This window comes from Pygoscelis adeliae, unplaced genomic scaffold (assembly GCF_000699105.1).
Source record: "Pygoscelis adeliae isolate BGI_AS28 unplaced genomic scaffold, ASM69910v1 Scaffold413, whole genome shotgun sequence".
NCBI classification, from domain to species: Eukaryota; Metazoa; Chordata; class Aves; order Sphenisciformes; family Spheniscidae; genus Pygoscelis; species Pygoscelis adeliae.
The window spans coordinates 313,812-338,506 of record NW_008824403.1 but is presented as its reverse complement, the minus strand read 5'-3'; the positions used below and the strand labels follow the sequence as shown (position 1 = coordinate 338,506).

The following is a 24,695-nucleotide window of genomic DNA, read 5'->3' as shown; positions in this document are numbered from 1 at the left end:
GCAGAAGGAAAGACCTTAATAATTTGCACCAGGATGTCACCTGTGTAGATGAGGCCTTGAGAACCAGTAATTCTGTCAGGCAAATACATATCCTTCTAGCTAACATAGTGCAAAAATCTTGCTGTAAAGCATAATATTCTGAAGCTATGTTTAAATTTGGCAACTAGTCAGAATAAAAAATTATAAAATATTATCTAGCATAATTATAACTCTGCAGTTTTTCTTTTGAAGAAAAATGTAAGGACCAAGCCATGCTTATTTTATAACTACACTGCAAAAACCTTAGATGGCTCTATACTACATTGAAAGCACAACGTGAAGGTATGGTGAGGTTTAGCAGTGCCATGTAAACATGTGTTCCGTCCTGAACAATTACAGTCCTCTACGGAAGAAATTGTGAGTTAAATCACAATTAACTTACAATTAAATTTGATTTAATTAATTAAAGTTGGTATGTTCTATGTGTATTTGGTGTTTTGTGACTTGTAAACAATAACACACTGTTTATTAATGGCTTAGCAGGAAGTAGTTACCGGTGTGTGAGATGAAGTGTGCCTGGGAGAGGAGGAATTTTCCTGCAAGTCTGCAAGATAAGGTGGAGAAGAGCTGTGGGGCAAAGGAACTCTCATACCACAGTAAGTGATGCTATTAAAAAAAAAAAAAGATTAAGTCATAAATCATGAGAAAAAGAATGAACTGCATTTCTGAAAAGTTTAGAAGAGAAAGAAAAATGAATCCAACCCCTTAAAGCGAGCCAGTTAGAAATGTTTTATAGTTTTAATACTCAAGACTGGCAATGATAGTAAAAATTAAAAACAAACTAGGCACTATGGCCTTTATCATTCTCCCTGCTTACAGTCATGGGAGATATTTGTGCCTATTGTGTGTTTACCAACATCCAATTTTCTGAAGGGTGTAAATATTGATAACTAAAATGCCGATGTTAAATCATAATAGCACTGTTAAGCGAAGTATATTCATCAGGCTCACACCTCAGAAAACAAGCACTCCGTACGGATGACTGCAGCCCATTCATGGTGCTACTGGTGTGGAATTTCTCAATGTGGTGGAAAGGGACAGATTGTGGATTTTGCAGTTTTCCTGAAGACACGTTAAAGGACATATTGACGGATAGCTCTTCACAGGCTTCAGGGACTCAGATGTTTATTCTCTCCACCAAGCAAATTGGATGCAATGCACTCAAAAATTGAATTCTTTACATGGCAGGTTCAGTAATGAACAGAAAAACAACTGTTTTGTTAGGTTGTCTTAAAGTAATAACCAGCAAACTCTCAAATCTCTACATAAGTACTCAAAGGTTGAAACACTTGCGTCTAGGTATAAAACACTCAACGTCTTGGACTTGTACAGAGTAATTGCTTAGTCCTACGTAGTACTCATTTATTTCTTTCCTCGTGAACAGTAACACCTGTCAGATGTGCATTATCATAGTGCTAGGAGCAAAAAGCTTTATTGTTGCTTTCTTTTTAGGCAATAAATGAAGGGGTGCCATTCACAATTTACAAATAAGGATGTTAACTGTAGAAAACTGAAGTGTCTTGCCTAAGGTCACAGAGGAATTAGTCTGAGCTGTTGATCACTTATCTTAGTCCCATAAAAGAATTTGCATCTCAGGTAGCAACTATTTATTATTAAATATGTCATGAAGCAAAGAATAAAGACTCAGCAACGCTGTCATCATTCAATGGAAAGACATCTCGGGGGGTGAGTCATCACAAACCGGGGTTTTGCAACAACAGGGCATTTTAGCAAGAGCAAGGCCAGAGGCTAAATATTAGAGTTACAAAAACGTAAGAAATGGACGATTACTGAAAACTTACCTAGTTTCAAAAAGAAGTGGATATGGTATGAATCATATCACGGGTTTCAGATTCTTACAGCTGCCTTGGTATCAGGCTTAAGAAAAACAGTTCTGATTTATGGCTTCATGTTGAAACCATGTGAAACTCTCCCTTTTGTATTTTGATGTGAAAACCAGCCTTACGTACTTCAAATTTTTTGAGGCTTTTAAATTCCCAGACTCCAATAAAAACCCAGGACAGCTAAAACTGCAACACTTAAGACCAAAACAAAATTTTACAGAGGACCCTGTGTGTCAAAAGATGCTGAACTTAGCAAACTTCTACTGAATATACAAACTTGAGTATTTAGTCTTAAATGTTTCTACTTCTGTAGAAACCATAACTTGTACTGTTACAGTAAGTACGCCTTCTCACCCAAGCTGAGCTGTAGAACTGACCTAGCACCATTACTTATTGCTATTTTATTGGGTTTTTTTGTCATTGGCAAATTTTACTAGCAATGATTTTATATCACTTTTCAGATACTTGTTATACTTGTTATTCAAGAGATTGAATTACTCTGAATCAAGTGTATTTCTGTGGAAGACTTGTTATAAATGATGCCAACAGAGATTTCTTATTTAAGATAACAATTTGTAATCTAGCAGTTGATCATTCTTAACGTACTTACATTGAGATATATTAACATTGTATAGACTTGTTTGAAATATATTGTTTTCTACATCACTAATGAATATAAATAAATTGAATAAAATTTCAATAAATGAAATTTTAGATGGTTTGGTCATTCAGACATGTGTGTTGGCTTTGAACTTCATTATTCTAACTAATGGGCAAGTTTGCAATTTGATGGTCAGATGCACAGAAATAACTGACATTTTTATTCTCCCATAAAATTTTAATATGAACGGTAATAAACAGCTCAACTAGAAAACCTATTGTTATTTTTAATCTGATTTATGTCCTTTTTATTACTATGTTTTTAGTGCCCTCTTTAATTTTTACAGTTTATGGTATTTTTCGGTACTAGAGGTTAATTCCTTTGATAAGAAAAAATAACACACGCAATAGAATGTATATACAAAGATTAATTTTATTGCAGAAATGCTTTATCTCTTAATCTTTAGGATGAAAAAAATCCAGATATGAACTGCAATGAAGTACAGCTTATTTCCTGGACTTACAGAAATTCTTAGAATGAGAAGAAATGGGAACTCCATTGACAATGCGTACTTGGTGATGCACAGGAATACCTACACTTTTCCAAGCGCCTCCAAACTCTGAGTTTGCATAGCCGCTACCGACTTCTTTGCCAAGGCAACAGCAAGGCTGCGCAGAGCCTCTAAGCCCACCCAACACCGACCCTGAGCCCACAGGAGAGTGGAAATGGCAGTTGTATACATTTGTTTTACACCCCTTCCTTCTGCCCCATCTCTGATAACGGGCTGTTTATAAGAAACAATCAGAGAAGATAGCATATTTTTCTTCAAAAGATTCTTTTGAGGAAAAAATACGTAAAACAATTTACTCTGACTGGAGCTATGTGAGTGTCTACAGAAGGCAGACAAATTTGCCGGCTACAAGTATCTAGGTTGGATCTCCATATTTGCTGACGGCATGTTCTTTCAGTGCTCCTCTGACTATTCCTTTCAACTGCTGCCTCTGGAGCCTCATCCAGTGCTTCTTAGACTGAAATGTCTGCATAACTGAGGAGGAAGAAAGGTGACTGCAGAAAGGAAATTACAGGAGGAACACTGCAAGAGAAAAATTATACTTTAAATGCCATTTTATTAAATGTTATGTTACTTTCATGATAAGAACTTTTTGACGCCTATGAAAATCATTTTATCAGGTTCCCGAAGGAGACCGGTAGACAACACCAACATTGCAAAGCAACACATGAGAACTCTGCTAAAGTCAGAACTAAATACTACTCCGCAGAGCTCCCATCAGCATAAATGTGATGACAAGAGCCAGAGTCCTTTCAAATTATATTCAGAAAAATAAGGAAAGCTCTTCAAAGGGTTTAATACCAAATTTGGTTGTTTGGTACAGGTAATTACACACTAGTTTACATCTATCAAACACCTAACTATTCATTTTGATTTATTCTCAGAATTCTGATTTGAGTCAAGAAGTTCTGGTCTTACAGTATGTGCTTTTATCTTCCACCTCTTTCAGCGTGTAAATGCATGCAACACTTTTGTAAGCCGGCCTCATAACTCTAAATAGCACTGCGGGATTTTTGTGGGTTTTATTTGTTTATTCGTTTGTTTTTTTCTTGGCTGTTCTCTTCAGGAAGAAAATAAATTTTGTTAAACCAGTTAATTTAAAAATGGGCTGGGAAGCTGCTGAATTGACAGTAATAGTGTACTGTTACCTTTGCTTATTTGAATAACAAACTATTTTGCTTTCTTGGTAATGAACAAATGGTCATAGAGTATTTTAAGTCAATGTCACAGCTCAGAGAAAACTATAGAGCTTGCTGAGTACAAGTTGACTGAAAGCCTCAGTCTGTTATCTTTGTGTGCTCAGGCTACTAGTGATTTTTCAGTGAGTTTTTGATAGGTCAAGTACAGTTCAAAGGCAGAATGTTTTTTTTTTTTCACCACGTTATCCTACAGTATGTTATTTTTGAGCGGATTTGAAGCTAAAAGCACGTACGTGGAAATATAAAGAGCAGTCACATCTGGATTATATTGATCACAGTAAATAAAAAATTGTTTCTCAATATACCAGAAAAAATATCTAAAAGTATTCAGAAAAGACTTCAAATTATTCATTGTAGCATTTTTAGCTACAGTCAGAGAGCTCGGCTGAGAGCTTGGCCTTGGTGAGCTGTATTCAGCCTAAGGTTGAATAGGTATTAAGAAGACTCAAGGTGGCTTTATACCAATTGTGTCTTTTATGAATTCAAGGCATTAGAAAGGGCAATTTGGCTTCCTTACAACAAGTGTTGTGTAAAAGCAGGTTCAGAGCTGCCTAAGTCACACCTGTGGGATCTAAGAAGCTGTACAAGCCAGAGAGCAGTAGTGACACTTGACTGCTTCCTTCGTATCACGTCGGGATTTCCAAAAGACTCTTATAGGTCATCGGTTTCCAAATCAGCAAAGACAACAGCAAAGAGGGGGAGGCAGTTTTTCTACCCATCAATTTCAACAAAGTCTAATCTTATTACATAAAAACGTATTTGCTTTAAGTAACAACTCGATATAACATTATTTATGACCCAGGCAAGTATGAATTGGAAACTAACGCATTTACTATTTCTCTCTGCTGCTTTTTATTAATATAAAAGTAAATAAACTAACCTTAAAGAGTCATAGAAGGAAACTTCTGTCTAAGTAACTTGCATGGGTTGGTCAGAAGAAAGCTCTACAATAATAAAAGTGAGATAATGTAAAAAACATCTACCAGCTTCTTCAAAGAAATTACTTGTTTCATTGCTATCTCACTTTTTCAAAACAGCATCAAAATTTTTTTCTCTCTAACCAGGGTATAATGCAAGGTATCGTTCATGAGAATGCCACAGAAAAGATCATCGTATTTTACAACATGGGCAGCTTACCAAGAATCCTGGTATGCACACTGAATCAGGCAAGCTCTTTACTTTTTTTTTTTTTTATGTTTCTGGTGGGTTTATCAAGCAAATCAGGAAAAAGCCTTATAAATCCTTTTTCTTTAATGCTTTATTTGTGCAGATTCAGTACAATGGAAATCTTATATTCTTTAATATTTAAAAACTTATTATAATGCCTTTCTTATAATGGACACCAAGATCACTGCACAATAAAGGAATTTAGAGTATTCTCTTTTTGCCCGTGATACACTGCCTGTGGGAGGACCAGGAGGAGGTAATCTGTGTTCAGTCACTGCTTTAGCCTAAAAATAATTGAAATTGAAATTAGAAAATACTTCTTCATCCTCTGTAACAATATGAAGGAGTAGGAAAAGCAGGACATGGTTTTGCAAATCCTCATCTATTTAGGAGAGCAGGACTCACAAATAAATCAGCGTATCATATAAAATATATCCCTACAAAAAAGGGATAGCAAGAGAGCAAGAGTGACAAAGCAAAATCAAATTGAGCATAACAGGGATGGAAGAAGCAGCTTACTGGAACTAAGAAGTAGCCCATGTAGGATAAAAGTAGTATATCAGTATTAACATTTTGTCTCACCTCATTTTGCCAGCTTTCAATGTATTCGTATTTACTCACACTCATTTTACAACACCATATCTGAATTTCACTTTATTTTTCCGTTCACTCAGTGCTTGTACTCCCTTTTCGTACAGCCTTTCCGAAATGGAATACAAACCCAAAATAAATAGTTGAATGACTATTGAATTATTTCTAACCAAATAACTTCTTATTCAAACTCAGGTTTGTGACTAAATTATTTCCTCTCCCTCACTCACTGTAAGTTAGGAGAAAATTGGCTGCTTGAGCTCCACTTACAGCTCCACTTTCTGCTTAAGAAAGATCTGTTCAATTTATACACTTGCTAAGACAGTGTGATAGTGGCTTAGTCTCTGAAATGTCTCCTGGTTCAATTAATATTTTCCAGAAGAATGGTATTATCACCAGTGAATAGGGATTTCCAGTGTTGATTTGAAAAGGTACATGCCAGGCACTTAGATACTCAAACTGAGCAAGTTACCAGTGCTCAGCGAGGCCCACGGATTCATAACATTTGCGATTAATGTTGAGATGAATCTAGGATCAGAAGAGTGCCTCCTCCTGCCAAAGTGGCTTCCTGCAAGAGAACCTCAAATTTTTTCATCCAAACCAGTTTAAAATGACTCCAAAATGACTCCTGTTCCCTAGTGACCTTTTATGTAATTTAAGAGGATGCAACATGAAGAGTTTATTTTTCCCTAAGAATCAGCATAAATTTCCCTCTGCTTGCTTCCATCCTATTACTTATCCTTAGACTACTTCAGATCATCCTAAACGTTTCCATGGTTACTAGCAGCAACATACCTACTGATAACAACACCCCCAGTGAAGCTTCTCATTGGTATTCGCTCCTTTTCAGCATCTTCAACGTGGACATTCAGCATCCATCACAGTGGACAATGTGTGTGTTTGAACTATCGCAGTAAGAAGTCAGACACCAATAAGGTAAACATGTTGCAAGAACCAGAAAGATTTTAATTTAAAAAAAATAATCACTTGAAGAAGAACATTATATTTGTGCCCGGGGAAAAAAAAAATTTACTAGACCAGACGTGTATCCTTCCAAGTTTTTATGGAGACAATAAACCAAGAACTGGGTAATATGTTCTGATCATCTGTTTTAGGCAGACTCAAAGTACTTGTCTGGTAAAATTTTTGCTTTATATAACAGTTTGCTTTTTTTGTTTTGATTAATGACTATGCTAGTTTCTAGGTAGCAACTGTTCCTACAGCTACATTGGAGAAAGCACATTTTTTGGAACTGCTGTTACCTGCTGGTGAGAAAATGACTGTCCTGCCAGTGCATTTTACAGAATGCAATTAAATCTTGTCCTAAAATAGAAAATGCCTAGTGGAGCTTTTAAATAGGTAAGAATTTTTGAGCATCCTGTTCTTGTTTTTCTAATTCAATTGCATTACATACCATGTGAATCTCCAGACAAGATAAATTGCTTTTGTTTGAAATTAATTTACTATATAAACACACATTCTTTCTAAATATCTTTGAGGCACTCGTACTTCCTCATAACTCTTCTTGGTAGCTCAGATAGTTTTTACAGCTTGTTTTTTCCGTCAGGCTCAGTGCAGTAGAAGTACATCGTGCGCACGTCTTTTAGTGTGATCTTTTTCATTTACAGAGTTTGGTCACGGAACAAGGATGCACGAAAATACAGTTTCATTTCACAGGCATATAAACCAAAATGGTAGTCTTCAGATAAGGAGACTGAATAGACTTTGACTGTTGCAGAAGCTTGAATACTGTTGTGCTTTTTTCTGTCTAAACCAAAAGCAGAAAACTGGCAGAGCTAATTTTGATCCAGAAGATGAGCTGCTTTGAAATGCGAGGGACAAACATAACACGCAACCCACTGCTTCCACTTCTTCAGCAGGCTCATGTAGCATAGCAAGTAAGAGGCAGAGCAACATCTGCAACCAAGTACAAGCTGCTGATCCAACCTGTGCTTCAAAGAAATTGGATTAGGACAGAGGAACATTAGGCAAAATGCTGGAGTTTCCATACTTTTTTAAGAAATGTCTTCAAATCTTTAGCTTTTCTTTGGAAAACAGGAAGGACTAGGAAAACAGAACAGCTAATTTCCAGGTCACTGTGCTTTGAATGTAAAAACTGGGAACTGAGTTTGTTTGAAATCTATAGCAGGAAAGATGGTGTTTTTATTTCCAATTGCCAAAAGTTAAAGCTGCATGTGCAAAAATCTCTTAAAACACTGCATGGGATGAAAAATGTTAAAACGATAACCAGATTTTGAGAGACCGTCTGCCAGAGATTCATATTCGATTGTATGAACTGGACATACGGATTTAGTTAAATTATGTGAAAAGAGTTTGGCACACAGAAGTTGTACTTCTGTAAAAAGCCAAGGAATATAATGCAGAGGAGCCAGGAGAAAAAAGTCTTTCAAACTAAGGTAGAAAGTGAAAGGAAAGAAGATCAGAGAGTTGTGGGATCTTGTGTCCTGTAATAAAGGGAAAATAAATTTCTCAGAGCATTCATGAATAAATCTAGAGCTTAGTGCCATATTCCAAAAATAAATCAGAACAATCTGTGACAGGAAAGGTTAGCAGCCAGTCTGCTACTATAAACTTATTTGGTTTTGTTTCTAAATCCTATTATTGTGGGTTTTAGTTGTTGGTGTTGTTGTTTCTTGGTTTTGTCTTTTTTTTTTTTTTTTTAGAAGAAACTTTTTACTGCATCGGGCCAGAGACAACTCTATTAGCACAAAGGATGTTCCAGAAATGAGTAAAGCCCTCTACAGCAAACACCAGCGGCTTTTCCAGGGCATGTAGGGTGGAGAGGACCCTACATTTATTTTGGGTTTGTATTCCATTTTGGAGAGGCTGTACAAAAAGGGAGTACAAGAACGGGCCTTCCCGCCAGAGACCCAGCCAACACTTCAATAGCTTCCCCATTCCGTATCAGCCATGTGGTAGGTGCGGAGTCTGGTTTTCACTTTTAACCTCTTGCTTGCTGAGCTTTCAGTTTGACTTTTATGCTTTGTGCCAACATTTTCCTCTCTTTCCCAGCTGCTGGCTGCTGTTGCACATTTGTGGATGTCTCCTTATGCTTGCTCTTTCCCAAGCTGTCTGGCTCTGGAGGGAGGTGAGAGGTCTCCTCCATTACTTTTCTCACGCAGATTTTACTAGAGAGTGATTAGTTGCTGAATCAGTTGATTATTGTTTGGAATGGTGCAGGCCAGAAAACACCTTGGAGATTTAAACTTGCTTAGGAGTTTCTACACTCATTATCTTTCTAATTCTTTGTAAAAGACCCTAAATTGCTTGTTTTCAAGCCACATAACCTTCAGATGCTACTAGATGAGGTAATTTATAGAATGAATGACTTGCTGTCATGTGCTTGGTCTGATCAGAATGATAAAATTTTTGCTGATGCTCTTCTTATTTCAATAAACACTCAACCAAATTCTCCTTGCACTGTACTTCCTTACCAATGGCATTGAAAAATGTAAAGGGCAATATAAATGGAATGTTATATGGTCACAAGCTTATTGTGCAACCAAAAGCCACTTCAATCATAACCAAAATCCCATGGATCAAAACCTGAACATTCCTAAGTAGATCTTTTTGTACTAGCTGCTAAATTACTCCTATGATTCTCCAGTCACATGGTCTGTGTCAATGGCACAGGAACTGCAGCTTCTCAATAATTTCATGCTTGCCTTTCTTCCTGGAATCATTGTCAAACAACAAGTTAAAAATGGTAAAAATATCAGGATCCTAAAAATGGCACTGTAAGACAAATCTGAGAAAAACTGGAGGTTTTAGGCTCTCAGTCTGATTACTACAGCCTAACGGAGGACCAAAACCAACCTTGTGTTTCATACGAAGTCTTAAAGTTTGTCTGTATATTATTTCTTCATGCAGCTGTGAGCTCAGGACTTACAAAAAAAGACTGAGACATGAAAAAGGCAATCAAGCAAACAGGACTGGCAGTGCCCAGTGTAAGTCTGAGGAGCTGTGACGCACCACGGGAAAACTACAGAGCAAGTTTGGGTGATGACTTTGACCAACTCTATCTTTGACCTTTACTCAGTCTTTGTAATTATTGTGATTTTCTTTCATTTTGTTGTGGTTTTTCGAAATGTATCTGCACTTTACAAATGCTCTGTTTGCTTCAGTAGAAAGAATCCAAACAAACAAGCAAAAAACCAAGCCAAAAGCACAACCCCAAAGCTTGAAACTACAATTAGAAGTAGGAATGGCCAAATTCTGCATGCTCAGACATCTGTCTTACTCCCAGCCATGTGTTCAGAAGGGAGAAAGCAAACAAAGCTGGCCGTGTTTCTATAGGGCTTCATCTGATCCTGCCAACCCAACCAATGCCTGTTAGTGTCTACACATATATACCCAGGCAATCATGCACCAGCCTCTACAGATGGACGGGTCTGCCAATAAGCCCATGTTGCCGGGGAGCTGATGAAAGTGCTGTGCAAACTGGGTCTGGACACCCAGACATCCTTCCCCCAGGAAAGGTTCTAGTTCATGCTGAAGTGAAAGACAAACTACTACTAAACAGAGGATCTAAGGCCATAAAACTTCAACTTTCAAACAAGCATCATAATATTTCTGTATTGTCTATAAAAAAGATATAAGATTTATAGTACTTTCCTCAGAAGTAAAACACAGATGGGGACAGAAAAGCCATTTTTTGTCCCTGTAGTGGAACACTGCTTTATGATCTGAAACCAGCAACTGCCAAAGAGGTTATCATTCACATGTACAAATTAACTATACTGCAAGATTGAAAAATTAATTAAACCATTGTTTATTCAATTACATGCTGTGTCCCTGCTCTATCTAGATAAACAAGCTGAATAAACTTCTGAAAGCTCTCAGCCTGAAGAGCCTGAATCCTATTATCAGTTGTTAAATTAAACATTTAGAAGGCTACATTCTGTGAAAGGATATTTCCAAGGACCTGTGGTACTTCTAAAACAACACATTTAAGACATTTTGGCATTTTAAACAAGCTGACCTTGAAATTTTTAAGAGACTAAATATGCCTGTAAATGAATTCACTTCTACTTAATGTTTTTCCAGCACTTTTTATGCAGTAAAATATTTTGTTTACATAAACCGAAGGGAATCATCCAATAAATAAGAGATAGTGTGTCTGATAATATAAGAGTTTCTTACCTGAAATCACAGGCAATGTAAAACAGTGTGAAATTCCTCTCTACCTCACCACTGTGACTAGGTGTAATTTCAGAGCAGGCTACAGAAACTTACGCTTCTGGGCTGCCACCACAGTCACCTTAATTGTGCAGAGACTACTTCTGTGTTAGTACTTCCATGACACTGACAAGGGCATAATTAATTTTACTTGTAAGGAGATACTACAACACGTCAATGCTGAAAGTAAGAGGCCGCCTCAGGCCCAGGACCAACAGCATCTACAATTAGAAAAAGTTACGACAGGCAGAGCAGATGTACTTGAGCACAGAAACCACCTGGTAAGTGTCACTTTACAGTCCAGCATGTGCAGAAATGCTTTCAGAAGTGATGAAGTTTACAGCACCACTGGAATCATATACTTTTAGTACATGAGAAACTGGCAGCAATAGCAGCTGCAGGACAAAACTTCTTCCATTGGCCAACTACACCCTTTTGGAGGGGGGAAAAAAAAGCTCGTGTATTCAGAGATTGAAACCAGAATATGGTATGCATGTGTCATAGGGACATCCACTGGTTTAGCAGCTTCAATCATCAGCACTGAAGCAAGTGCTTCATATTTATATTTGGCTCTTGGACAGAGATTTTATTAAAAAGATTAGCCAAAAAGAAATAGTGAGAAAAAAATGTATCCCACATTAATTTCCATCTTCCTTTAAGTGACATGGAGCATAAAGCATAGGGAACAGTTCTCACCTTAAAATGACAAAAAAAGGCAAGGAAAAAAATATTTTCCCTGCTGATTATCAAAGCAAAGGTGGAAGAACTTCAAAAGTAGACAGACCACTTACTCCTTCTGAGTAAGCAAAGAGAGTCGGTATGGGAAGTATTATGCTCATCCCATTGCACTCTTGTATATTTTCTTTAACTGTAAACAAACTCTCAGATTTATTTTACACACCGCTCAAAAAAGAACAGCAATTTTCCCCTGACTGGATAAAGGCCTCAGAATCAGAAATCTGAATCCTATGTGAGCCTGTTCCCAGTTTTCCTTCATTATTTATTATTTATGTGGTTTTGCCATGAGGAGTAACATGGCATGGCTCTGTCCCAGAAACAGGCTGGAGACTGACTTGGGAGGATTCAAGAAGCTTGCTTATGCAAAACAACATTTTTTTCCAGTGTAATGCACCCGTTGATTTACTACTGGATGCAATCACCTTTGCTCAGCAATGAGAGTGGCAAGGCATCATACAGCTGCTAAAGTAGTCTGAAAATTTGTGTGCTACAAGTAAGAGTTGGCTTTTGCAACAGCAATGACAATACAAAGGCAAGTCAGGGTCTCCAGCCCAGAGTGAGTCACAGCATTTCTCTCCTGTGTCTTGTAACAAGAGGACAGATCCTGCTCATAGCAGAGGTCAACTTGTTTAGTGGGGACTGTTTAAAACAGCAGCTTCAGGCTGAGCCTGTGCCAGGGGACCTCCACGGCTGGGTGAGCAGGGAGGTCCCCAGAGCCATCATTGTTCCCTGGTCCTGTTGCTAGCAGTGGCCAAACTCTTGCCTTGCACCATTAGGCCCAGGGCCCAAGGTGTATTCAGCATAGCATGTTTGCCATCAGTAGAGCTATTCTCAATTTTTGTAAGTGAGTAGGTCTCTAGCAAAGTCATCGTCATCTTCTACTTGTTTCACACCCGTGTACAATGCTGGTGTGCTTTGTGATACGTGATTCAAAGGCTTTCTGGTGAATGTGGGAGAGAGGATGGATTTGACACTGGAGTGTCAGGAGGGGAAGGATCATGGGTTAAGCTCAGATGGGCAGAGATATTTATTCTGATGCTTGAAACTGAGCTCTGTTCAGATTACAGTTCAGGTTTCACAGCATCAAAATCCTTTAGTCATTCTTGAATGAAAATAGAACGGGCAGAAATCTAACTTGGGTGGTTAACTCTTAAAATTTCAATGTTATTAAAGTTTTGAGAAGAAAACAAGTACAACCCAAATGAAAAAGCTCTGACTGTAACTGAAACCAGGAATTCAAATGTGCCACAGCTCTGCAGACTAAGCGACCAGAGCTGAGCCCCAGTGAACCCCCTGAGGCAGCAGTGGTGATCTGCACTTGCACTTGTTGGAGGCACTGTAAATCTAGTCTGCCCGGGTGAGTATTGTATGGAGCTCAATAGATCAGATTAGCCCTTACTGTCTTCAGAGTGGATTTATTAGGGGACTAATGGGGTTTTAGCCCTTCCATCTCACCCAGTGACACTTGCCCATGCAGTGTATATGGGATTTCTGGATAAATGACATGCCAGTCAGAGAGGTAACTGTTGTGCAGTGGATCTGCAAAAAGTTTGGTTTTCCTCTGTCTCTGTAGGCAAACTACAGAGATCAACCAACAGCACATGTAAAAGGTGTCTTTACTGGTTGCTGCCCATGAATCCAGATTTCAGTCTCCTTGGGAGTTGTGCGGCACCTTTCCTGAGAAGCCAAATCTCTTCAGACATGCTCTTTAATTTTCCCATTCAGTACAGAGGGAAATAAAAGGCAAAATAGGCATGGATTTCTATCTAAGCAGGTTTGCAGCCTCAGGTCTGTAATGTCTGAAATTTCTAAAGCTCACATGAAGAAAGACACAGACACATACGCTAGAGAAAGTCAAAGAGCCACTAACTCTAAACCAAGATCTGTTTCGGAAGGGGGCAGATGCAGTAAGAGCAATTTTGCAGGCCATCTGCCCCAAAACACAGAGAGCCAGTGTTTCCCTGCTCTCCGCTCTACTACACGATCACCCTAGCAACATCAGCACTCTAGACAGATGCACTAAAATTGCTTAAGAGAATGAATTTTTTTTTGGTGTTTTAGGTAGTTTAGAATCTTAACTACGGAATTCATTTCAGCTCTGCAAGCTGAGATGAAAGGTGCAAAAAGCTTTAATCCAAATATAAAAGTCCCAAAGGAAATTTCTCTGTCAGCAGCAAAGTGCTTGCTGGCAGAGGCGGTTCACAAACCCTGCAGGACTGTAGCTCCCACAGCCCTGGCAGGGGAGGCAGCCAGGACGGAGCTGCCCATGCAGGGGTGCCACGGCCATCCTCCGATGGCCCTGGAGCCTTTTGGGCCAGCTTTACCCTGAACGGTTTGAAGGCTGCCACTCTTCTACTCTTCTTTCCATGCTCCATTACTTTTTGAAGGAATTCAGAGCTGCTGCACCTCACCCCTGCTTTCTACGCTATGTGTGGAGCAATGCCGATCAAGTGATGGTGTCTTCTTTTCCAAAGGAGTGACCTTTAGGACTCTTTCTGGGTCTTTAATAACCTTTACCACTACCAGAACAGCATAACGGAGGCTTTATGGTGCGGGCTACTGACCTAGTTTTGATATTTATTTCTAAAGAATGACCTTTTCTTTTGCTTGAAGTTTTACGCTGCTTATTCCAACTATTCTCTAAGTATTACACTAGAGCTGGAAATAAAAATGGAGGGTGATAAAATAAATGAAGATCTGGCATCCTTAATTTTAACAAGGCAAAAAGAGCTCATTTGTTAGTCCTCTCTCTTCCAAAAGAAGAAAATCTCTCCTTTTTTTTCCCAACTCTGATTGCTTTAAAAGACAGGACAGAAGGAAGACAGCTGGCAATGGATATAGCCATCTACCTACTCTCCTCAATCTACTGCTGTGGGCATTCATTTAAATGTCAGGCTTGGTCCTATCTCTGCAATAGATACAAAATAGCTTTTGTTGAATCTATCCGTAGATCTTACACTGTCTATTTATGAACGTGTTTTTTTCATAACCACTGTTTAAATAAACCGCAGAACTCTCCAAATGTGCATACTCAGTTTTTTGAAGTCGGAAATATCATCTCTCTTCGTGAATAATTTTACCTGACCGTATTTGAGGTCAGTCCAGTCCTCCTCTTTATAACTCCACTATACTCTTGGAAAGCTTATAGGAACTCTTCAACTCTTTTAAATTTTCCCTTGTGATTTAACTTTCCTATAACCTGTTATTTTCTTGAGTTTGCTTTTTTATTTTCACAAAGGATTCAGAAATAAACCCTTGCCGAAAGCCCCTACGTGAAAATTATTGAAAAGGCAACCAAAGTTGACCCCAATTACATTTACTTCCGTGGTTTGTATGGTACAAAGAAGCCATACTTGGGAATTAATTGTTCTCTATTCGATAGCAATTGCAGCTCATCCAGAGACTACACCTATCCAATAGCCTAACCTGCAAAAATAATGATTAAACATCAAAATACTTACCAAAACAGTGTATTTAAGCAACTTGTGCATTGCTTACAGAACAACATGAGAGAAGTGACAAAATAATTCATTGCTGTCTTATCTCTGTTTCTTTTAACTTTTCTTGAGGTATATCTTTGACCTGTGGAATGGGCTATTGTAAGGTGTGTACTTCACATAAGGCCTTAAAATTGGAAGCTTGTTATGAGCAGGCATTTTGGTGATGAATGCTAATGCCAATCAGGGCTTTCAGCATCAGTCACTTTTCAGCACCTGATTACCCAGCGAGCAGCTTTCCGTATTACAGCACTTACTGTCTCTCCTGCAGTGACAGTGACTCAAAATGGCTCCAGTGATTCAGACATTTCTTTTGAGATATTCTCTCTGGGTCTGATTGCAGCACAGGGACATAAAGCTACAAAATAATCCCTCTACTTAATTTAAGCTGCCAACACTCTGACTCAAGTCAAAAGGGAGGTTGTCTTAGAAAGTTATATGTGCACTGGCTGCCTATGAACTATGGCTACATTACCCTGTCTTTCCTGCTCAATTCAACCGTACTAGTCTGGTATAAAACAGGGCAGAAGGAGGCAATGATCCATCAGAGCATTTAAGTACTTCTTCAGTTTGCAGTCCCTGCACTGTTCCACTGAAGTTAATGTTACCCTTCTCCATATTGGGACTTAAGGGTATGCAGTTTGTCGGTTTGCCCTTATCTTGAGTTTAAAGAGTTTTGACACCTCCTTCAACGTTCATGTAAATTGACAGAGAATTTTAACGTATAGTCATAAAATCCAGCCTGCTCGAGATGGTATTTCTGAATATAAAGATAACACAAAGAATATACAGGGACCTTGATTTGGACAGAACGGCTGCATCCTCTCTTAAGGAAATACGTGAGATCAGTCTCAGACATTTTTTCTCCTCCCAGCATCCATTCTACCTAATTTTTACACTGCTTTTGTTTTGCAGTCTAATAAATCACAGTTAGCTATGTAGGCTGATGTCATGTCTCTCTAATGCTCTGAGACAAGTGCTGGTGTGTTAGTTATGAAGATGAGGGTGTGTAGGCAAGCACTCATTAGCGTTAGCTAATGAATCCTCTAACAAAGTCACACACAATTGAGAGGAATATAAGTTACTGAAGCCTTGAGGCTTATTGCACTGATATGGTGGGCTTTCAGGGAAAGGTTTTTTTGTTTATTTGTTTTTGTTTTGATTGAGCGAAACTATTCACTGCCTTCCTTGCTTTGTAGGAGGCAACAGTCCCTGAGGATGTTTCTAAACTGAGCTATGGTTTATGGGAGACCTTACTTTTACGTGGAACAAAAGCCAGGTTTGCCTGGGAGTGATCTGAAATGTAGCCTCACTGTGCTGTAGCAGTAATAAAACAATGTGATCCTGCAGAGATATACAGATGTACTTTTCTGAATATATGAGTGACTTCATAGCACCATTGAAAGCCCCTAAAAGCTAAATGGAGTAGGTCTTTGTACTTTGAAAAACAATCAGTCCCTTGAAGACCTCAGGGAAAGCACAGGTGAGCTCTGGTTTCCGCAGAGGCTGGGAAACACAATAGGTTACAGGGAGTGAAAGTACCGTGAAAAGCTGGCATGAGCCACTCTCTTGTCTTGTGAAGACTGTTTCCCCTTCATTTCATAGTTTCCTATAGCTATAAAGAGCTCTTCTCATTGTTTGTTTAGGGAGCACTTTTTTCTTTAGATGCAGTGATCCCCTCTACCTTCCCACTTGAGAAACGGCCTCTACAAGGGGAGGATTGTGGCTATTTAATTTTTGCATTCTTCATTACGTGTTGTATTCCTTTCAGAAATCAGTGGGTCAGGGTGGAAGAGAGGAGGCAGCCTCTTTTCTCAAAGGCTGCTGAGCAAACTCAGGGGAAGAAGCTTCAAGACACTTCAGGGCCAGGGGAGCCAGAGCTGGAATGTGCAATCGTCACAGTTTGTTGCAGCTCAGAAGGTTGTGGAGAGTCAAAAACTAATCCTAGAAGCAACAAGCAGCTTGCAAAGACTGTCATAGCCATATGCCACTAGTTTACAAGCCCATTTTATTTCCATTTCCTCTTTGTTATTTTGAGTTTCCCTTATTTAAAGAGTTTGAGATTTTAGTCTAAGCAGATCCCCTTCAAAGCTCTGCTTGAATTTGTCTCCCAGGGCTATAAAGACCTGGCCAAGCATGCAAGATTACAAAGCATTTCCAGGGAGCGCTGTCCTGGCAATGAAAGAAGAGGAATGCTGAGGATGGCTCATAACATCAATAATTTCAAAAGGAGCAAAAGTGAGAGGCCTTATGGAGTAGGATTTGGGCACAAGAAAGCTGGATACAATTTCCAACTTCACCATGTGGCAATTCACCTAATCCATCTCACAGTCTGTGCCTCCACCTATACACTGGGGTTGTATGCTCTACTTCCTTGGACTTTTTTCTTACTAACATGAATAACGTTGTTAATTTACTGATTGATATTCCTCAGCAGCACTGAGAAAAGGGGGTTAACTGTTTGAAACCTTTCCAGAAACCCAATCTCCCTTCCCCTCCACTTCAGTTCGAAGCCTTGGAGTTAGCAGAAGTCATCTCCGAGGCCTGGTGAATTCTCCCCGCTTAACTCGTCCTCAACACAACTGGAGGAAAGAGCAGGTTCCTTGCCAAGCGCACAAGGACGTGTAAGGAGGAGGATGCATCTTCCTCTTTCTGTCTTATTAAGTCATAGCTACATACCTAAAATAACATATTTTTCCTGCCAAAATAGTCTCGCTCTTCTGTCAGGAATAGGATAACCATACCTGTTTTGGCCGTGGGAGAGTAAGAACACTGGCGAGCTCTGAGGGGACAAACACAAGCATTACAGAGTGCACATTATGCACAAAGTGAGCTGCCTTCAGAAAGCCATGTATACATGGCCAATGTATATATACAACAATTAGGATAAAACATTGCCAGTATACATGGAGTAACCTACCAAGTAAACCACATACCAGCATAAATAAATGAGACTCCAACATTAATAAAGTACATAAAGAAGCATACCTCTAGCATTAGCAAGAAAATGCTACGTTCAATCTGGATTTCATTGAGGATTCATTTGAGAATTTAAGCTAGAAAACTAATCCTGACATCTCATCTTGATTGAATACAATTTTCTCCATTTCTCTTTATGTGACAAGAAAGTTATATGTTTTCATTAAAAATCCTTCCTAACCGAGACAGCTTGGAGTAGAAAAGGAGGAGAATTTAAAATAAAGTTGATTCTTGGAAAAGCGGTTCTCATGAAAGCAGATCCTTCACTGTCCTACACTTTAAACCATTTCTAAACCCACAAAGTAGATCATGGCATAATTGGGTTGATGTTCTGCTCTAAGGAACCATTACTATAAACGTTCATAAGTGGGCAATGAGCCCATGGTGTGAAAAGTATAGGAAGACCATCCCCTCCACCCCTCATATCCCTGGTATGGCATACTGTACCATTTTTACTAAAAATACCAGAATATATTTCTTTCAAAAACATAAAATAAAATATTAAAATCTCCCCTTTCTTTTAAGGGGTAAAGGGAATGAATACAACAGCTGGCTGTCAAAGAGAAAAGCAATAAAATCTCCATGGAAATAAAATAAGTTATAATTTGCTTGATTTTAGCCATCATCCTCTTGTTTTATAAACCAATGGAACTGGAACATAAGGTGGAAGTTGCAAAAGGGCCAAAGAAAAGCTGAATACCAACTCTCCAGTAGTTTCACTTTGGGGAAAAAAAAAAAGGCTCCTGGTGAGGACACACCTCCCTGGACTAGCAAAGAGCTCCACTTACTGGCAGATGCAGCCCCTGAGTTATTGCTTCCCACTTAATTACCGAGCCAAAAGTAAGCAGCGATAAATCAATTACCCAGTCGATCAACCCAGAATAAGAGAACCACATTGCTTAAAAGTACCCGGTGACAGCTCACATCCTTTCAAATATACTTCCTGTTTTAAAATGAAACTTCTACCATGAACAGGTTCGTGGACAAAATGTAAAGTGGCACAGGCAAAGTGGTGAAGCAGAGGGAAGAATGATGCAAAACCTGGAGTCTTTCCCCTGCTATCAGTGGTTCTTGGCTCAGCTCCAATAAGAAAGTAAGGGTGAGGAATTGACAATACCAGTACTTTCTGCGAGCCCCAGACTGTTATGGTCTGGTATACTGACATTTTGTGGTCAGACAATTAATCCAGATTACGCATGATCTGACTACATTTTGGCACATTGTAGTAAATGATACATGCAAGTTACAGATTTTTTCCAAGGCAGCATAATGCTGCATAAAAATATGCTGCTCTTTGTAAACTGTTTTGTAAATTGCCTTTATGAGTATTCTCCCACATCTTTATCTTTCATTATAACATTATTCTTTTCACCTTTGCAGCAAAGTTGAATATGGCCAGTAATTTTACCCAACATTTCTTCAAAAGCACCTCATCACTGTTCACTCATGTGGATGAAATTACATTTCATGGTGTACAACAGGATATTTTGCATGTAATGAATGATCAAAAACTGTTTTGCTCTATGCCAGAAGTAAGTATAAAAGTATACCACTCTTCACATTCATTTCATTAAAAAATTGAAATTGATTTTCAAATACCTGGGAGGATCCTGTGGAATAACACAATGATAGCGGACTATAACACTTCGCTAGAAAGGAGATAAGAATGATAAATGTTCAGGAGAAACAGAACAAGGACCAGAGATGAACCAAAAATATTTTAAAGGGCATGAATCACAAACTATTTACATACCGTTAACTCAAATTACACAAAGTGCATACATAACTGGCAGCAAAGTTAAGTCAATGAATTTTACCAAGATCACTAGGAAAACATTCTGATTTTTTCAATTAGCTATATAAATTAATTTGGGTTTTTTTTTGTGGCAAGGTTTTTCAATCAATCTATGAAGGACAGATTGTGACCCATTGTTAGTACTTCATACAGTGTATTCACAGTCTGCTGTGTCATAGGGACTGCTGATAAACCGACGTTATCTCTATCCTTTAAATCAATGCGTACACCTCAATAAGCAGATTGTCTGGAATGAGCCATTGGAATAACAGTACTCTCAAGCCCAGGAAGCATTTAATATGGAAAATTTATCATAGACAGTGTTCAATAGGCATGAACTTAATCGTAACTTAGGTGCTGTCTTAAATTTGGGCTTTGACTATTTTTATCCCAAAAACAACGTGAAGAGTTTAGAAAGCTCTGTTCTTTCCCTTGCTGTGTGAGGCACTGTTCCTCTCCAATCAAACTACTCACACTTCAGCTAATTGCGTGCAGTTTTCCACCATCACGATGGCCTGTCTTGTCTTTTACAGGTATGTAAGTTTTGACTTTTCACACACACTTAGAGACTCACACTTCACACTTGCTATCCTTGAGATCAGAATCAGGCCCACACAGGCATTTGCTTAAAACACGCACAAATGGGAAAGTAATAGTATCCCTTTTGTCTGGCCTGTTTAATTAGCTCCTTGGCAATACTACTACAACTGGAAACCTCTCTTTCTGGTGCCTCAATTAGCATCTGACATAAAACACTCACTTTCTAAAAAAAATCTTCAAGGAAACATGCATATAGGAATTAATTTAAGACTCTGAATTAATGCATACAGAGACTGCTGCTGCATTACTCGTTCTAAGCATGAACTGGTTTAAAGGAGAGAAAGTACAATAATTATGCAGCTTTCACCACCCAACAGAGGCCTGCTGGCAAGATAATAAGCAACAACATGAGATAGATAAGCTTCCTTTATTTGTAGACGGAGAATTGGGAGACAGGTTCAATTCTTTTTCCCTACCAAATATTACACAAATGGCCTCTAGAGGGATCCAAGTTATTGCTTTTCTGCTGAAATCTCTTAAGCTTTTTTTTTTTTTTTTTTTGCTATTACTTTTTAACAAGTGAATCATTCATCTAGAAATAATAATGCAAACATTTTACATTAATGGGTGGTAGAACTACAGGGTTCATGACCAGGAGGAAGCTTTTTGAAAATCCAGGAATTACAAAATCTGGAGGGCAAGGTTCATATTCAGAAGAAGTCCAGTCTCAAACAAATCAGCTCTCAGGTCATATCAGATTGAATAAAACAATACAAACCCGAAGCAGTGCCTAGACATTTAGCTGCCTATCTGAAACTCAGCTGAACTGGTGAGTCTGCACAATTAGGTTAGGAATGTGGTAAGAATTAGGCTCATGTTTCTGGTGAATGACTCGGTATTTCCCATGTCAGGTCCTAGAATACTCATGAAAAAGGATATTGCTTCTCTGGCTTGGGCTTTGTTTGCCTGAATTATTTCACCTAGTTTGAATTTTTACAGCTACGTTTTTAACAAAGCAGGCATATACTTAGGAGTTCCAAGTTAAACAAAGAGCAAGACCTTCATTCTACGTGTCTATATTCTATACATTCTATATTCTGGTTTGACCAATGGCTATGACAAGTAGCTTCAAGCCAGCTTCAAAATTCAACCTAGTAAGCTTTTTACTGAATGTGCACTTCATACGTAATCAAATGTAAGTAAAGTAGACGTAATGACTGGACGCATGCGGAAATGCCTGTGTGTACAGGTGTGATAGGAAGTCCTAGACATGCTCCCACTCTGTTTGCAGCTACATTTTCAAGTTCATATTCTGCAAACAAGCATTTTCAGGGACCCCCGGGTGCCCATAAAAATATTATATGAAGATACTCAGCTAACGTCCTATTCTTCTATTTGGTGGAAGTGTGGTTTGGCTTGTGCAAACCAAGATAGAGAGTGAAAGGGATAACAAAAAGGTTACAGCAAGGCCTCCTTGGTCTATACCCTGTGATGGGAAAAGCAGGTCACAATCCTGCCATTAGAGATGATTTCCTGAACCTGGGCCCTGTAAGCAGACTCCATTACAGTTTGCAAAATACAGCACAATACGAAGTCAGTCCAAAACCAGTTTGGTCCACTGAATTTAAATTTTCATTGAATTGTATTCCTTCTGATAGAGCACTGATAGATGTCCTGATAGCACATCAAGACAGGAGGACGGTTCTGTGGCACAGGCATTTGGCTAGGGTACAGGAGGTGCCATTCATACAACACTGAACACAGCACCAGATCCACAAAGATATTTGCTCTTTCTGATATGCTTTGTTCCAACCTATAAAGTGCAAATAAATCATCTTCTCCCTGACAACATTCTGTGAAGATAAGTCGTTAGTATCTGGAAGGGCTTAGCTAAGTGACTAGACCACAAACTCAGGTAGAAAAACTCAACAAATTAAAACAGACTTTAGATAAAAAAGAAAGACATGATCTGCCTCCAGTGAAACCAATGACAGCTTTTGTCTCCAACTCAAAAGGAAGTCTGTGCAGTTAAAATTGCCTGCTGATGATTTTTGGTTTTAAATTTCAGTTTGCAATGAAAAGAAAAAAACATTTAATTAAAAACGCCAGTATAAACCAGGCAAAGTTGCCTTATGCTTTATTGTGTGCTTTGTGTAATATTAGAAAAGCTGCAGAATTAAACATTTAAGCTCCTTCCTGAGGGTAAAATAACAAAACAGACAACAATAAATTGGAGTCTAAACAAACATTTCTCATTCTACCAAGCATGCTGCTAGCTGAATTACTTGATTACACCTTCTATCATATAATAATCTAGACTGTGGAATACCTCTTGAACCAACTATTTTCAAATCTATTATTATAATCATTCAATGAATAGTAATATAAAATGTTTTTCCATTTATGGGTTAAGTAAAAGGACCCTTTCCTAAAACAGGAAAGTTTCCTTTGTTGTCCAGCTTGTTATTCCCACATAAAATTTTCTCTCCCTGTAGTTTTTTGATATTATCCAGAACAGCAAACATAATTTATTTTCCTCTTGTTGGAATTCACAGAAATAGTTAAAAGGTTAGATTTTTGTGGTGTGAGTTCTTTTTCCCCCTGGAACTTGAACCCACATTTCTACTACTTAGCTAATGTTTTATTTATAATTATATGGTGCTGTTGAAGGGTTTCTACCTATAGGTAGAATAGGCAAATTCTACCTATTCCCATTCCAGTGGATTTTCTCTCATGACCTCAGTAGGATAAGAATGGGTTTATGTGAATTTTTTTTTACTGCTGAAACTACTGAATGAGGTTGTCCAGTGAGACTCTTCTCATAGGTCAGGACTACTTGACCAAAAAAAATAAAAGAAAAGAGAAGGGAAGGAATCCTCAGACATTAAAAGGAGCATTTTTGCATTGAAAGCAACAGCATACCATTCACAGAACACCACCAAATATTTTGCACATGCTTTACCACTTGTACAATATTTTACCTTACAGTGGGACTTGGAAACTTCAGTCATGGTGGGTCTCTGCTGTGCTCAGTTCAGAGGTCCTGAAGATCACTCTAGCCGGTTATATTTTATCAGCTTCAGTGGACTGTACCTCAGGCCCCACGTACGGCCAGAGATGCTGGATTTCTGTCATTACAGACTACCACAAATCAACCTGGCTGGAGGAAAGAGAGGATATCAGATCACTCCTGTTTAGGAAAAAAAAACCCAACCCTAAAAGTAGAGACTATTATTGCTGGGTATTCTCCAACCTGCAAAACAATCATGAGAAGGAACATAAAAGAAAATTAATGTGCTGCTATTGAAATAAAACTCAAATAACCATGACATTAAACAGTGAATAGAAGAAGCAGATCAAAGAATTAGTGGTGGAACAGCAAAACTATTCCTCTCCACCTCACAGCAGACCTAAGACAATTTTTAGTAGCACATCTACTAATGACCATATATTTTCACTAATGAAACTCTAAGTGCTTTGAAGTGCAAGAGCTGTTGGTGGTGTTTGTCTTTATTTTTTGAAATAAACTACTGACTCATTCATTTTTAGTTCACTATTTGATATGCACTGTTACACAGGTTAAAAAAAAAAAAACCCTCCACAACATTACATGAAAAGAGAAAAATATTTGTTATAGTGTTCCCTCACTTAGCAGTAGTACTTTTGGTGATTAAAGAGTATATGCCCTATACTCTTAAGGATATGAGAAGATATTTCTACATCCTCTTTACGCATTAATAATGTTAGTAGCTCTGGTAGCTGGATGAAGTCTCTAGGAAGTAGGTGCTCATTTTCTGCAACATTTCAGCATATCTGCTTCTTTGTCTATATTCTCCTACCTTGTCACTGCCCATTTTGTCTCCTTACCTGCTCTTTGTCACAGACTTTGCATCTCCAGATGAACCATGAGTAAAGAAGAAAGGAGTAAAAGAGCT

The 24,695-nt window shown here is 38.4% G+C and overlaps 1 long non-coding RNA gene across 1 annotated transcript; it reads right to left on the bottom strand.

The window, feature by feature from the left end:
- Nucleotides 1–2,919: 2,919 nt before the first annotated feature.
- On the bottom strand, nt 2,920–11,316 carry LOC103913832. The gene is made up of 3 exons (XR_663441.1): nt 11,176–11,316; nt 5,135–5,198; nt 2,920–3,529 (listed from the first exon to the last, which is right to left on the bottom strand). It is a non-coding gene; the product is annotated as an uncharacterized LOC103913832 (long non-coding RNA).
- Between the last annotated feature and the right edge of the window lie 13,379 nt (nt 11,317–24,695).